At 38.9% G+C, this 16,242-nt stretch overlaps 1 protein-coding gene across 6 annotated transcripts in view; it reads right to left on the reverse strand.

The window, feature by feature from the left end:
• The window catches only part of LOC135076336 (cingulin), a 183,671-nt gene that overhangs the window by 108,755 nt on the left and 58,674 nt on the right, over window positions 1-16,242 (reverse strand). Inside the window, exon 2 of one of the 6 annotated variants that reach the window (XM_063970825.1) lies at window positions 1,138-1,189. The exons of the other annotated variants lie outside the window; for them this stretch is intronic. The gene's annotated coding sequence lies outside the window, so the exon portion shown is untranslated. The remainder of the gene's footprint in view (window positions 1-1,137; window positions 1,190-16,242) is intronic. 6 annotated transcript variants of the gene reach the window in all.

A 16,242-nucleotide genomic window follows, 5' to 3' on the forward strand; every position in this document is an offset into this window, starting at 1 on the left:
TTGGCCCGTGGACCAAGCTAAAAGTGGGCCAAGTCGCTGAAAGACTTAAATTCCGACCGTCCAGTATTATGGTATTTATGACTTTTTGTTGTGAGATTGGTGTAGCGTGACTATAGTGTAATATTTAAGCCGTCCTTGACACTGTTTCTGTCTAATATAATTAATTTTGTTAATTTAATAAAGTAATTATTATGGTTATTACTACAACGGTCACACATAAGCTGTGTTTTGAGGCTTTGCTAAAAACGAGTTCATTCTTTTATACCCAAGATAGACTTCAACTCAAACTAGTAATTATTAAGGAATTATTTAATTCCTTCGCATTTCGAGGTAATTAGGAAAAAAATGAGTATATAGGTAATAAAAGGTTACGTTACTTTAAATGGGTTATTTAACAACAGGAACGTAATATTTTTTGCAAAGAAACATCATAAATAAGGAACTAATCAACTAGTCAGGCAGGGATTAGTAAAAAGTAAGTGAATGTACTCGTACATATACACAATTGTAATGACACAACCGACTAGAGGTGTCAATTATTTTGTCAATATGTCAAACCGACGCACTGAAGTTAAGATTTAAAAACAATGGGATTTAAGGGAAACTTCTCTGTACTCGTATCCGTCGTAGATAACAGGTGAATTTCTCAACATAATTATCAATGGATTCATTTCCTTTACTTCTTTTATACTCTTGATACACAAGAACCTTTGCGACTACGTAAATGATAAATGTACCTAGCCGCAGACCACCGACTTTAAGTTGGCCGATAGTTGAGTGGGGCTGTTAATCAGTATGGGCATGTATGAAAGTGCGCACTCTACACTGATTTGATATCGGCCGATTCTTAATACAAATTAAAATCGGGCCCAACTATCGGCCAACTAAAAATCGGTGGTCTGCGCCTTGGCTCACAACAATTACAGGACTTCCAGCTAAACATTGTCGCAAAAAAGTAACTACTACAATTACTAAAAAGGTATTACATACGAGGTATAGTGTTAGGCTTGATGTCATTCATACTAGGACACAAATATCCCGCGACTCGTATTAATTTATAATCATAATTATAGCCTGCAGGAAAATTCTGTAATTTACCAGTAGCATAAGGGAGGATGTATCCAAATTCATATTTACCTTAGGTAATTTGCTCTACGCTGACACAACTCATGTTTGCGAAAATCCTTACCTGAAACAAAAAGCAAACATATTAAGTAATAAATAAGGCTTGAATGATAATGACAGTCGTAGTTTTTTATGCATGTTATTATTTACGGGTAAAGTAAAGGTGGTGCAGTCGAAACAAATAAGGATTTTTTTGACTAATTCTTATACTATCCACAGTTCTACAGCTCTATCCTGATTATGCGATCGCAGTTAGCGAAAAACTGAACCAAAAAACAGGATGGCGTGCGGTTACTTGACAGTTCGTTTACACAGTTATGTTAATTGCCGGCTTCAGTGCGTCTGAGTGAGTTAATTGAGCCACATACTCACGTGGCTTTCGCAATAAGCTAGTTAATTAGATTTTTCTTTTTTTCGGTGCTGCATAACTGAAATTCGTGTGAGGATGTTCTAACGAAAACCACTTATTTCCGCGCCACGATTGCGGTTGGGCCAATTTCTAACATTTTCCGAGTGTTTGCAACGTATTGCAGGATGATGCAAGGGTTAGGGGCACTGGGTTTGATTCTCAGTCGGAATGAAAATAGTTTTTGCTTCCAACGTACTTAAATGAATGTAGAATCGATAAACTTCTAGTCATTAGAGACTGGACTGCTCTACTTAGTTGCATTTGTGGATTCCATAATTTTAGAACTTGTTGGAACTCGAAACTATGTATTTTCAAATAAATCTCACTTAAAAATTGCATAAAAAAAGTATGACATGTTTGCTCGGGCGGGCCTTTGCCCTTAACAGGTTGACGTCAACCAAAATAGAATCGTAACCTTTTACAGAAAAAGTTTCATTTAGAAATCATAACAAAAAGCTATCTTGTACAGTCGTCATATCGGACTCTACATTTGTTGTAAAATCGTTCCTATTGCAAGTGGATAAGATCGTTTACTTAGATCGTTGTCCAACTTACGCCCGTATTCACAAACGATGCTTGCTTAAGTGAAGCAGCAAATCGAACGCACAGTGTTGAATAGAGCTCTGTGATTGGTTCGTATGTCACCCTGTGTGTCCACGCGCACTGTAAAGCCGTACAGAAAGAAAGCTGGAAACTTATAAGCGCTTACCGGCGCTTGTCAGCGCTGGTCCGTTCGTTCACAAAGGAAGCAAGTTGAATGGCATTTTATATGGCAGCGTCCAGCGCTGACCAGCGCGTGTTGAAACTTGTCGGCGCTGTTCAGTGCTTATCGGTGCGCGTTATTTTCCTGCGCGGGTTACCAGCGCTGTCAAGCGCCGGTAAGCGCTTATAAGTTTCCAGCTTTCTTTCTGTATACGGCCTAAGACCTCATAGTAATGTTTGTGAATACGGGCGTCAGCCTTTTCCGATAGCCGCCCCGACGCGCCTTCTCCGCCTTATCAATGTTGATAATCACGACAACTTTCGCTCGCGAGGAGCTAGTCTGGAAATGGGAGATTCGTATCTCACGTTTAAAGATAAGTGATGACCACACGGACTGACTGCGGTGCCTATGGTCTAGAGAGAGGTGCCGGTGCCTGATAGATCCTGCACATTGGCGGTGGGCCCAGTTGCCGGAAGAAAAAAATATTAAAAATTCGGTGACATGGCCCGTGGACAAAGCTAAAAATGGGCCAAGTCGTCAGAAGACTATATTGAATGGCTTTGGAGAGAGATCACTTGCTAGTTCTGGGTAGTAGACTCCCAAAGTGATGCTCATACACATAAACTGTTTCAAACATAGTAGCTGAGTACTTAACCCCTGCGGTTAGGTTTTCAAATATTTAGGGCAGTCGCCAAAACGCTGTATATCAGCTGTATTACGGTCTACTGTAAAATCTTAAGATGAACAAGCCTGATGAATAAGAACGTTTACAGCCTTTTCAGCAAGCTAAGTATTTTTTCAAACTAGCCCGATCGTAGACGCAAAATAAAATTATTATTATTAATAATAATAATTACCTTTAAAGGTTCGTTCTTATTTTCTCGAAACTGCCTAGTAATAAATCACCTCCAAATACAGCTTTTTAGCCATTAACCCTGCAAAGTAATACACTTAACGAGGCTTTAGTAATATCCTCGTCTATCAACCAACGCCCCGACATTATCGTATAGAGAGGAAGTAATGTACTGCATAAATTCATAGGCTCAACACTGTGGTATCTTATATGCTATGTAATACGAGCTAGTTTGCAAACAAAAATGTATAAGCCTGGCCTGGTAAGGTAAAGTTAATCGACAATCGTAAGTAAATAAATAGATGAAAATCATTAGGAAGCTAATTCAAAATTAGGCATCAATCCATTAGATAAATCTACCACTGAGTTGTATTTGAGGTGTCATTTCAACTTAAAATTGGATGTCAATAAATTAATCGTCACTGATGAAGTGTGTCAGTTTGTGATGACAAACATAATCATCATCAAGCAAGTAATGTCATCTCCACTGTCAGTAGGTAAAAGCCCTTTACTCATTTACTAGATGTAAATGGAGGGTTAGGTCTACATTCCCCACTCTGCTGGCCAGACGGGTTGGATAGACCTGAAGTTCGTATACAGGGTGACAGGAACACTCGACCTATTCTGACATATTCCTTGAAGGGGGTAATACTAGAGGTCATTAGTCCAGTGAACCAGGGGTCAAAACTGGAACTAAGGAATTTTGCTGCTAATGATCTCTAGTATCTCTGTCAAGGAATAGGTCGAATATCCCAGTCGCCGGCTCCCCTCTATCTGGCAGAATCTCGTTACGCAGAAACTCATTTGGCATAACTGACTTGGCATAATCTTCTTTAACCGAATATTTATAAGGCATAAACATTGTTAAATATAATCATCGTTTGGTAGAATGTTTATATACCCAAATTTTCAATGGCATACTTTTAAGATAGCAGAATTTTATTTGTCATAATTTCGATTAGCATAATGTTTCTTTAGCACCATGATCATTTGGCATCATTATTTAATGGTATTCCAATGGTGGAATACGGCTTACATTTAGAGTGCCTACCCAACTTTTGGGTTTTCGTGTTTTTTTAGTGAATAGAGTCCAGCCTAAGACGTCCTTTTGTCAGTGTAAGATCGGCATGATCTAGTCTTCAAATGTACCAACGAAGGTCATTTTAAAAAACTTGTTGGACAACAAAACTATAGGTTAGGTTAGGTTAGACTTGCGACCTTACTAGACTAAGTCTAGAATCGCGTACTTAAATAGTTGATTTCCAATAAAAACTACCCAAAAAACGCAACTTAACCACAAAATTACATTTTCAGTTTTTTCAGAATCTAAGTTTCTGATCTCCCCCCATTCACAGGGGGAGTACCCTTACCACCCCTCTCTCCCCCCACCTCATCCCTACAACCCTTAATAATGCGATAGGGGAATAAACATTTTACCTTTAATAGTATGCCAAAAGACGATTCTGACTAAGAACTTTCTGCGATGTGATGGTTCTGCTTTTTAATTATTCGGGATATTAAAGTTATGCCTAAAGATGATTCTGCCTTACAAAAAACCAAATGAGTGTATGCCTATCGAATTTCTGCGTAAAGAAGATTATGCCATCCGTTGTTATGCATAGTAAAATTATGATTTAAAAAGTTCTGCGAAAAAAGGTAGAACCCCAGTCACCCTGTATCTCCCTTAGTCGCCTATTACGACATCCATCACAAACAGAGAAACGAATTGTTTTTGCACTGAGATTTCTAGCTTAAAAATGTTCGTACTGAACCAGTTACTGGAAAGAAGCAAACCATAAGTGCTGCGCCCTACAAATCAATGCCTTATGATATTAGAAAGAAAGTGACTTGGACATAGGTGAAAACGCGGGGCGGGTATATCATAACTAGGGTTGCTAACTATACTATTAAAAAGTCAAAAACAGTATTATACTGGTTTCCACCTAATACTTTTTACTGTTGTACAAAAATAAAGCATACAAAATACTGTTTTCAGCAAGCATCACTAGTGTCCATAGATATTTTTAAAAGTAAATGCCCAACACTATACAGTGTGACTAGACCTATTTTTATCGACAAAAAAGAGGTCAAAAAATTTTTGAGATTTTTTTTAAATTTTTTATAGAACTTTTTTTCTTCCAATTACTTATTGTAAAGAAAACGTAATAACTTTTAAACTAAGCGGTATATCCTAATAAAATAAAAACAGTAATAATGCTTAATAACAGGCGATCCTAAAAAAATACATAAAATACACAAAAAATGCCAACAAATAATAAAAAATGATACTTTTTGAAAAAAATCTGCTTTAAAATTCGTGTTTTTTTGGTTATTTGATAAATTTCTCCAAAAAATGCCCCTATAACCGGTGGTTTTTATTACTTTGTATTATTCTCTATCGTATTATCTTTGTAAAACCAAAAATCGCATGCCTCTATCCCTATCACAACATTTGCTATGATCGTTTGAACAAAGGCCTGCCACAACATTATTTTCCGCTACAGGTAGAGACAATTTTAATTTTAACTAAAATGCTTATTTTACTTCGAAATCTTTTGTTTTTATTTGAAATCTAACTTGTCTTTATCAAAATTACAAATCTAGAGCCATTTTCAGTTTCGTTGTTAACGAAGCGTTGAATGACGCGCCCGGAGAGGCTTAGTTCAAACGATCATTGCAAACGTTGTGATAGGGATAGAGATATGCGATTATTGGTTTTACGAAGGTAATACGATAGAAAATAATACAAAGTAATAAAAACCACCGGTTATAGGGGCATTTTTTGGAGAAATTTATCAAATAACCAAAAAAACACGAATTTTAAAGCAGATTTTTTTCAAAAAGTATAATTTTTTATTATTTGTTGGCATTTTTTGTGTATTTTATGTATTTTTTTAGGATCGCCTGTTATTAAGCATTATTACTGTTTTTATTTTATCAGGATATACCGCTTAGTTTAAAAGTTATTACGTTTTCTTTACAATAAGTAATTGGAAGAAAAAAAATTCTATAAAAAATTTTAAAAAAATCTCAAAAAATTTTTGACCTCTTTTTTGTCGATAAAAATAGGTCTAGTTTCATCTATTTTCATATGTACACTTTAACGTGACTCACACTGTATTTAGGTGCGCGATGTAGAGCTTAACTGTTTTTTTAATAGTGTCTGTTTTCCTTCTCCGCCCTCTGACATAAGTATCTAGGTACTTTATATTGTGAAAAAAAAGTTGGCAACCCTAGGTATAACCCGTCGAAGTGCTCACGCGCCGCAGACGCCCCGTGCCTCTTGCACGAAAAACTTTCGTCTTCGAATCGTTTGAGATTTAGAATCGCCATCGAATGATCGAAATATTTGACGTAGTTCACTTAGAGCACCCGCCCAAATAGCAAATTCACAAATAGCTCTTGGCCTAGTCCACGAAGAGCACCGATCCTGTCCTATCCTAAAGATTTAGTATGAAAACTCAACAGCGCTCCTACGGTTGTAAGGAGAGCTAAAAAACAATAACACGAATAGTTGTGACATTTATTTTCGTATCGAGATCGGATATAAAACGTGACGCGGACGTCAAGTGAACTTAGAACTCATGAGAAATGATAGCACGAAAGTATAGATTTTGACAATTGAGATTGTCGCGTTATTGGCATCGAGTTTTGTCTCACCGTCAATGTTTATTGAGAACATTTTATTTATTTATTTATTTATTTATTTATATGGCAACATTGAAACGCAAACGATTCGAAGCCGAAATATTTTCGTGCTAGAGGTACCGTACTCACGCACCGGCCACTTATTTCGACCCAGTTGTGAGTCACGGCTCATTTCCTAGGCAAAACGCCGACAGCTAGCAGGCACTCCTTTACAGCCCTGTCAATACTCGTAAATAATTCTACACTTTGTTTTTGCCGCTTTGGTAGCTTTGATATCTTTTGCTTTATCGATATGTTGTAATGGCCTACATTCTTATAAAAAGTCCTTTGAAATTATGTTCTAATCAAGTACAGCCCGATCGCCAAACGGCTAGAGTACCTTCTGAGGGCTTAGCGTGAGTTTACATCAAACGTCGCCACTAGTGAGCGCGTAAAATAATGACATTAAAATGTATGACGGATTGTACAGCGCCCTTAGCGGAAACATTCAAGAAATAAAATTTTCATATACTTTTATTAACGCGCTCACTAGTGAGGACGTTTAATGTAAACTCACACTTAGCCCTCTGTACACGCCCAGTTTACCCGATGAAGCTGTAAAAGCTCCTAAAACTACCAGAGAGCGTCCCTTAAAAAAAGTTCTATTTAACAACCGAATGTATTTTACAAAAGATTCTCAAGAACCAATCCTTCATTTTTATTGCACTGCAAAGAATGTACCAAATATATGGCTCTTGTATTACACAATTATTATTTTTTAACTTTTATTTAGCAGAATTTCATCATGGTTCACATCACTGCAAACTATGAAGTGATTATGGGTAATACAGGAAATGGATTTGGACCTACCTTTTGTACTTTAAGTACAGGTAATTCAAAACAAGCAAAATTGCCCTAACATCCCGGTAGTACTTAACGTAAATACGCTTTAAGTGTAGAATACATACAATTTACACAAGTATTTTCTCTCCAGCCTACACAGTACATACGCTGTAACGAAATAACCTGTATTTCAATATTACGTAACTAATTACTTGCCCTAAAGACAAAGTTTAAAACTAGTAGAGACATAAAACATTGTTATGACCGGATTACCAAAGCATAGTGGGCGGAGTTGCCACAACGTGGTTTTTGACACAGATACCTTAAATAATAATTAGTCTTATTACTTAATAATAACAGCGTATTATTATAGTCGGCAACATAAATATTTTGTGATATTACATCTGCCAGAGGCTTCGCCCGCGCACATAATCGTACATTTCCTATATCTGTGTTGATAAATGAACCAAATCAAATAGTTATAACAGCATCCTCGCCTCTTTGCCTCGCGGACACTCTTTTATATTTGAGTAGTAAGTAAGTTTATATTTTTTTTTGTTTAGAGTTAAGTTTGCTTTAGTTTTTAAAAAAATATTATTATTGTGAATAAATAAAAACTAATATTATAAAAAAAGATAAAATAATAAATTGCCATGTGACCTGTACTTTTGAAAGCGTCTAATTTCATGCTAGAAAACGACTGACTTGTAACACAAAGATCGTGCGTTAATATTACAACAGTTACAATTTGTCGGCCGTTTGGTGTAGTGGTTCAGAACGTGCTACTATGCCAAGAGGTCCCGGGTTCGATTCCCGGCCGGGCAGAAATTGAAATAATGAATTTTAATTTCTGTGACGGGTCTGGGTGTTACTATGTATAATATGTATGTATTTAAAAAAAAAAAAGTATATAAGTAGTATATCCGTTAAGCTAGCACCCATAACACAAGCATTAAGTTGCTTACTTTGGGGCTAGCTGGCGATGTGTGAAATTGTCTAAAGATTATGTCTAAAAGATTAAATTGAATTAACTTTTATACTCTTTCACGGTCACGCGTGACAAATTAATTATTATGTCATAGCAGAACCATTATAAATAAATAAATGAAAGTTATCAGGTTGTCTAACGCAAACATTACTTGAAAAGAAAATGACTCTTAAAGCTACGACGGGTTTTCCTAAGTTTTAATTGCAAATTGATAAACACCCAAGACGTAAGAGATTCATACCTACGCTATATCCGCGCATAATTCTAGTGTCAACAATATTGACCTACAAAAGCAAACCTAGACCGGGGTGATAACATTCTAAGCGCCACTCGAATTTATAACGACTCATGAAATTGTATGATGCTGTAAAAGATTGATTAAATGAGTTAAAAAGATACGTGAAGTACCTATAAATTTTTTGGCCACACTTTTTTCGTGATGAGGTGATCCGGTGAGGTCCATCCGTTATCACGGGTGACATTGGGAAAAAAGTTATCAATTGTCCTCTATTGTATGAATCTGCTGATATTTCTCTGTCAGTATATGATAGCTCATTAGATATTGTCCGTGGTGCATATCCTTTCTTAAAGGTTACTAAACCTCTGTTTGTCATCTATTATTAGCGTTGCAATGGAGGGACGTCGAACCTTAACTTCGAACTCCTTCTATATTCTTCTGATTAATATCGTTGAGGGTCCAATGACAGTTAACTTTCCCCCGGGACAAACTTGAATTCATTGGTTGGGTTTTTATTGGCGGTCAAGCTGTAGATCGCTACACAGAAGTTGCAGCGGTGGGAACGAGAGGTGAGAATAGTCCCGTTTGTCAGCATAGTGGTAGCCCTACATGCGTAACTCCTAGGCAACCAAATTGACATAATAATAAAGTCAGTGATTACCATCAGACACAACAATGGCAGGGCACAGCATCCGGGCGCATGCGCAATGAGTGGGCTACACTCTACGAGCATGGGTGACATAAAGAATAACTATAGATCTAGCGGACAACTCAGTGCCAGAGGTATGGGAGCGGCACGAGAGGGTTTTTTGTTACGTCAAGTGTCAGCGAGACTTCAGAACCCACAGATGTGTGTGCTCTGTCACGTCATAAGTTATGTCAAAATCCCGTGCCACTCATTGGAGCGGCCAGTGGCTGTGGTATGAACCTCAGCCACTGACGGAGGCGTTAGAACTATAACATTAGTCATACAGAAATGACAGCGATGAGGTCTATACCTAAGTTTTTAGAATCGACCACCAGGAGAAAATCATGATTTACTTATTTTATTTAGTTATTTACTGCGGTTATTAATTGTTTGGGCATGGCAAATCACTCTAGGACTGCTCTGCTTTATTCATCAAACCCAAATATTCAGTTTTCTATTTTAGTTAGCGAGAAGAAAACATTAACTTTATCGAACTGAAAATATAAAACTTTTTCTGAACGTTCCGTTTCACGCAACTTCACGTTTCGTTTCCCATTCATCACTCGCGTGATGTTTTATAATCTGCGAAAGCCGAGGCCAAACGCAACTCTATTTTTTGACTGAATAATAAACTAACTTGTCCCTACTTATGTAAGGTTAAATAATGAGTACGCACCATTGGATCAGCTAATGAGTGTCGAGTCGTGTAAATAGTGGTTTAGATATCACTATTTTACTTTAATAGAGATGTTGGAGATATCGATATTTGTTCTACATCTGATTGATGCCTGTGAATGTAATGTAATACGAGTATAAAGCTACGAATATCAATCATCAGAACATAGTTTACATAGTACTTAATGTTATAAAGCTGAAGAGTATTTTTGTTTGGTTGGTTAAACGCGCCAATCTCAGAAACTACTAGACAAATTTAAAAAAATATTTTGATGTTGGATAGCCTATTTGTCGAAAAAGGTTTGAGGCTACCATTACGATACAATCGGAGCAGTGTATTAATAAAAAAATATTCGTAGAAGCTCGCGGACAGCTACTTTTCTGCTTTTGCTCCCATTTTCTTATTTCTTCATTTCCATTATGCTTCATAAAAAATTCTTATTTAAAAGATACGTCGATAACTCTGCCAGGCACATAACCAAGCATCGCCACGCATCACTTAGCAGCAGCCTCAATTCGATATTTTAACGGCACGGTTTTAAATCGATATTTAACTGCACAAGTAACATCTCTATGGCGCCGACTGAAGTCAGGTTGGTAACGCATTCTGTTAATCAGACCGCAAAGCTGTTATTATGTGAAACGGACTAACCATTTGTCCGCAGAAACCAACATTTCGTAGAATACTGCGTATTGGAACAGTTTGGCAAATAAAATGCATTGATAATGCTAGGTAAATTATTTTGTATTTTTTTCATGGTACATTATCGGAATTATAGGTCCCGCGAATGGCTGGAGAACCAGGTGAAATCCATTCCCTCACCTATCCCGGACACAACCCTGACAGTTGTAAAGCTGTCAGAAGTAAGGAGGAAACTGAGAGCGGGACTTCTCCTACACAGCCACATTACCGACCCGGTGACGCTGCAAAAGGTTATCAGTAACCAAAACCCCTGGTACAAGGTGGACACCTGGCAGTGCATCAGCGCCTCGGTGACAGAGGGAGCAGAAGAAGCGGAGGAAGGTCTGTCGTCTAGGTACAAAGTAGTGTACCTGGTCCTGGGGATCCCTGAGGACCAAAAACAGACCATCCTCGATAGAGACCGTCGGGTATCACACCTGTCTGGTGGTGGCTACATCAGATTCTTCAGTAGCAAGGAGGAAGAATCGGAGGCCACCACCACAACCACAGCAGCGACGAAGGAGACGTCGACCCCTGAGCCTTCCACCTCAGCTCCCCATCAGGGTCAGAGCGAGTTGGAAAAAGCCTCGCCACTAAAGACGGAAGGAGGGACCAGCGAAGACGAAGATGGCCTCCTCAACAGTCCCTAAGTCCACCATCGACGTCATACAAACAAACCTCCAGCACAAACAAATAGCGGCGGCGTCACTACGCAGGGTGCTGGAGGTAAATAACAATAGGACCGTCGCCCTGATCCAAGAGCCCTGGATCAGAAACAACAAAATCTGCGGCCTAAACAACACAGGAGGTAAGTTACTAGTAAACACCTCCATTGATAAACCAAGAACGTGTATTTACATGCCGAATACGTTAAGCTGTACCATGTTAAATCAGTTCTGTTCCAGAGATGTCACCGCAGTGAAAACCGTGACAGAACAACAAACCCTAGTGCTAGCCTCAGTGTATATGCCAAGTGAGGATGCAGTTCCCTCACAAGAACTCACCGCACTGGTACAACACTGTAGAGAGCAGGCCTGGGGCTTGATCATCTCCGCAGACTGCAACGCACACCACCCGCTGTGGGGAAGTACGGATACAAACAAAAGGGGTGAGTTACTAACTGAATATTTATTCCAATCGAACCTGAATATTATGAACAAAGGAGCTGAACCCACCTTCGTAAGTTCAAGGTACCAAACTATAATAGATCTGACGCTGGCAACACATGAGGCGGCGGAACTGATTGAAGGCTGGCATGTGTCAAACGAGCCATCCTTTGCGGACCACCGACGCATATGTTACCAAATAAAAATGAAACTAACTGACCCTGTTCCATATCGTAACCCCCGTAAAACCGATATAACAAGGTATACCAAAATACTAACCAAAACACTTAACGATACACAAATGACAGATGTAACACTTAGCACTAACAATATAGAGCTAAACATACAACACCTCACAACTGCTCTAACGAAAAGCTACGTAGAGTCATGCCCAGAAGTTACTCCCAAAGTTGCGAACAAAGGTTCCTGGTGGGGGCCGGAACTTGAACGCCTTCGGAAAAAACTTAGGACACTTTTCAACCGAGCGAAAAACACCAGAACCAATGAAGACTGGAACAAATACAAAGAAGCACAGAAGCACTACAAGAAGCGGATCAGATTCCGTAGTAGAGAACACTGGCGCAATTTCTGTAGTAGCATAAACTCAACAAGCCAGGCTGCTAGGATTAAGAAAATCCTATCAAAAGGTGATCTCAATCTACTGGGCTTCCTAAAGAAGGAAGATGGCACCTACACGAACACGGAAGATGAAACAAGCACAATGCTGCTAAAAACACACTTTCCGGGTTGTAAGATCACATCGATCGCAAGGTGGCAGGATGAACAACAAAGCACACCGACAAACGAAGAGTGGAAAATCGCCAATAGTATAGCAACAGCGGATAAAGTAAAATGGGCGCTAAATAGCTTTCAACCCTTTAAATCCGCAGGACTGGACGCAATCTTCCCAGCGCTATTACAATGGCAAACAGCCCAAATACTCAAGTACCTAGTACAGATATACCGGGCATGCATAGCTTTCAAATACATACCCAAGCCATGGAGGGAAGCAAAAGTAATCTTCTTACCGAAACCGGGAAAAGAAGACTACACACAGGCAAAATCCTTCAGACCAATTAGTCTAACATCGTTCCTACTAAAAGGACTAGAAAGATTGGTAGACCGACATCTCAGGGATGGCGTGCTGAAAAGCAAACCACTACACCCCCAACAACACGCCTACAGGAAAGGCAGATCAACAGAGTCGGCTCTACACATGGTAGTACATAAAATAGAGTCGGCCATCACAAACAAAGCGTCAACTCTTGCTGTCTTCATAGACATAGAAGGAGCGTTTGATAAAACTATGCACAACAGCATAAACCACGCCCTGGAACAATTCAACGTAGAACCAGCCGTAAGAAGCTGGGTCACTGAACTAGTTAGTAAAAGGGCGGTTCAGGTGGTGGCGAACACGACTACCAGAGCAGAGGTTGTCAGAGGATGCCCTCAAGGAGGCGTCCTATCGCCACTACTATGGAACATGGTAGTGGACAGTCTGTTAAGGAAACTAAATGACAGAGGGTACACGGCCATTGGATATGCAGATGACATCACCATACTGTTAAACGGAGGGGCTGAAAACGTGCTATGTGAAATAATGCGTTCAGCCCTGAACATTGTTGAAAACTGGTGCAGCGACCACCAGTTGTCAGTAAACCCAAACAAAACTGAACTAATCCTTTTCACTAACAAAAGGAAACTACCAGAGCTCCAGCTACCAGAACTCTTTAAAACAAAACTCTCCCTCTCAACACAAGTGAAGTATCTGGGCATCACCTTTGACCACAAATTGAACTGGGCGAGTCACATTGAAAACAAGACAAAGAAAGCCTGTATAGCATTTTATCAGTGTAAAAGACTCATTGGTAGCAGATGGGGTCTTAACCCAAAGATAACACTTTGGCTCTACACATCAGTTATCAGGCCCTCTGTCACTTACGGATCAGTTGTCTGGTGGCCCAGAACAAAACTATCCACAGTAAGATCAAAACTCCAAAGCCTGCAACGTCTAGCAAGCATAGCGGCCACCGGTTGCATGAGAACCACACCATCGGCATCACTTGAGTACCTTCTGAATCTTAGACCCTTAGATCTCATCATTCAGGAGGAAGCGCAAGCAGCCGCTTTAAGACTTAAAGGAAACGGCCTATGGAAGCAAAACAAGGAGACAGGACACTCTGCGATCCTGCAGAAAACCATAAAAGAAATACCTCTCACTGAGGCACCAATCGATAGGATACCCTGTGAACACATTTTCGACCGAAGATATGATATCCAACTTACAGCGGAGACGCGAGATTACTCTGGAATCAATGAAGTTAGGATATACACGGACGGCTCCAAAACTCAAACGGGTACAGGAGCTGGTGTCTTCTCGAATGATCTTAATATAAGAATATCAACAACTTTAGATAAACACAATACAATTTTCCAAGCAGAATGCATTGGAATCACCAAAGCAGCACAGGCGGTAACAGCCAGAGACATCCGAGGTCTAAATATAAGAATTATCTCGGATAGTGCATCCGTACTGCAAGCGCTACAAAGCAACACAATAACAACGGCCCTTATATTGGAATGCCATGAAGCGCTCCAAGACATTGCAGCTGTAAATGGAGTTACCCTACAATGGATCAAAGGGCACAGTAACTCTTTAGGCAACGACGCAGCGGATGAACTGGCAAAAAGAGGTTCGGACACAACAGTATTTGGCCCGGAACCAATACTGCCGATACCACAAGCACAGATCAGGAACTGGCTGCGTTCCAAAACAGAAGAAAAACACCACACAGAATGGAAAAATAGCGAAGGATGCAGGCAAACAAAAGATGCGGTTCCGGACGTATCGAAAAAGTTCTCCCGCAGCCTCATCAGACTAAACAGGGACAGCATCCGCAAGGTTTTAAGTGTCATAACAGGACACTGTATGCTAAACAAGCACCTATACAACATAGGTGTCACAGACAGCCCACTGTGCAGGGGGTGCATGGAGGCAGAGGAAACACCGCAGCATGTGCTCATGGAGTGCAGTAGCGTGGAAGAACAACGGGCTCAATTTCTTCGATCACCGTCGTCGCTACAGGAAGCCTGCAGCAGCCTGGACGGGCTGCTCGCCTTCTGGGGGGATCTGGGGTGGTTGGAGTAGGAAGATAAACCACAAATCGCGCACAATGGCCCTATCATGAGGCTAAGTGCGGTATTCGATTGCCCTGCAAAACTAACTAACTAACTATCGGAATTATAGAAAAGGAAGTAATCTTCGCTCTGCTATTCATTTTCATACGAATATATCGTCAGTTGCAGGTTCACTTGGGGTAACTGACAAAATACGGTTTTTGAGTTAAATATACAGTTTTTCTTAGTTTTTTCTGCTCTTTCGAATGGTATACGTAAAAAAATTCTAGCTTTAAAAAAAATACAATTACACGGACATTTTCAGGTGTGAAATTTTCAGATTTCCTTCACAATTTTGGTGTAACTGACATTGTAATAATTTTACCAGGTTGAATTGGTGTATCTGTAATAATGTAAAAATTTTGCTACAAAACTTTGCAATTACACTGATTTGCTAAGGTTTATAACATGAAGTAAAATAGGAATTTAGAAAGTTTTAAGGCATATTACATTATTATTATACCAGCAGTATCAGTTAAAGTTAGCTCAACAAAAAAAAATTGAAATTGAGCAAACTATCCAGCCAACTAGGCGTCACTGCGCGTTGCTAACATTAACCTGTTGTTACTCTCTTACTTTTACTATTGTAGTACTCATGACCTTAATTCAACATTGCTTTAAAGAGGTGGGAAATTAAATCCATTTTGTTTTCAGTTTAAGTTGCCCCGTAGAGCTAAATACGGTATTGGTAAGTCAAAGCTTAAAAAAATATTGAAATTACTTAGTTTCACAGTAATACTTTAGTTATTTCAATATTTCTGTCTTAAAAAAATAAAATACACATATTTTCTTGATTTTCGTGGCTTTTTTAACATTTTTTAATGAATAAAATAAAAGTTACTTCTAATAAAATTTAAAAAAAAAATAAAGAAAACGACAAAATGTAATTTTTTTCATGAATTCTCTTATTTTTTAATACTTTTACATAAATTATACAGCAACTAAGTAAACAAAACCCAGCAAATACATCAAATTATTTTAATTTGGGCAGTACTTACACCAATTTGACCTATGTTTTTTCCAAAAGTATGGTGTAAAATTAGTGTAACTGTCAAAAGTACAAAAATACATTGGCGTAACTGCAATTTATTTCCTTAACTAAGACATATTAGATAATTATTTTTATTT

The sequence above is a fragment of the Ostrinia nubilalis genome, chromosome 11, assembly GCF_963855985.1.
Source record: "Ostrinia nubilalis chromosome 11, ilOstNubi1.1, whole genome shotgun sequence".
Lineage (NCBI taxonomy): Eukaryota > Metazoa > Arthropoda > Insecta > Lepidoptera > Crambidae > Ostrinia > Ostrinia nubilalis.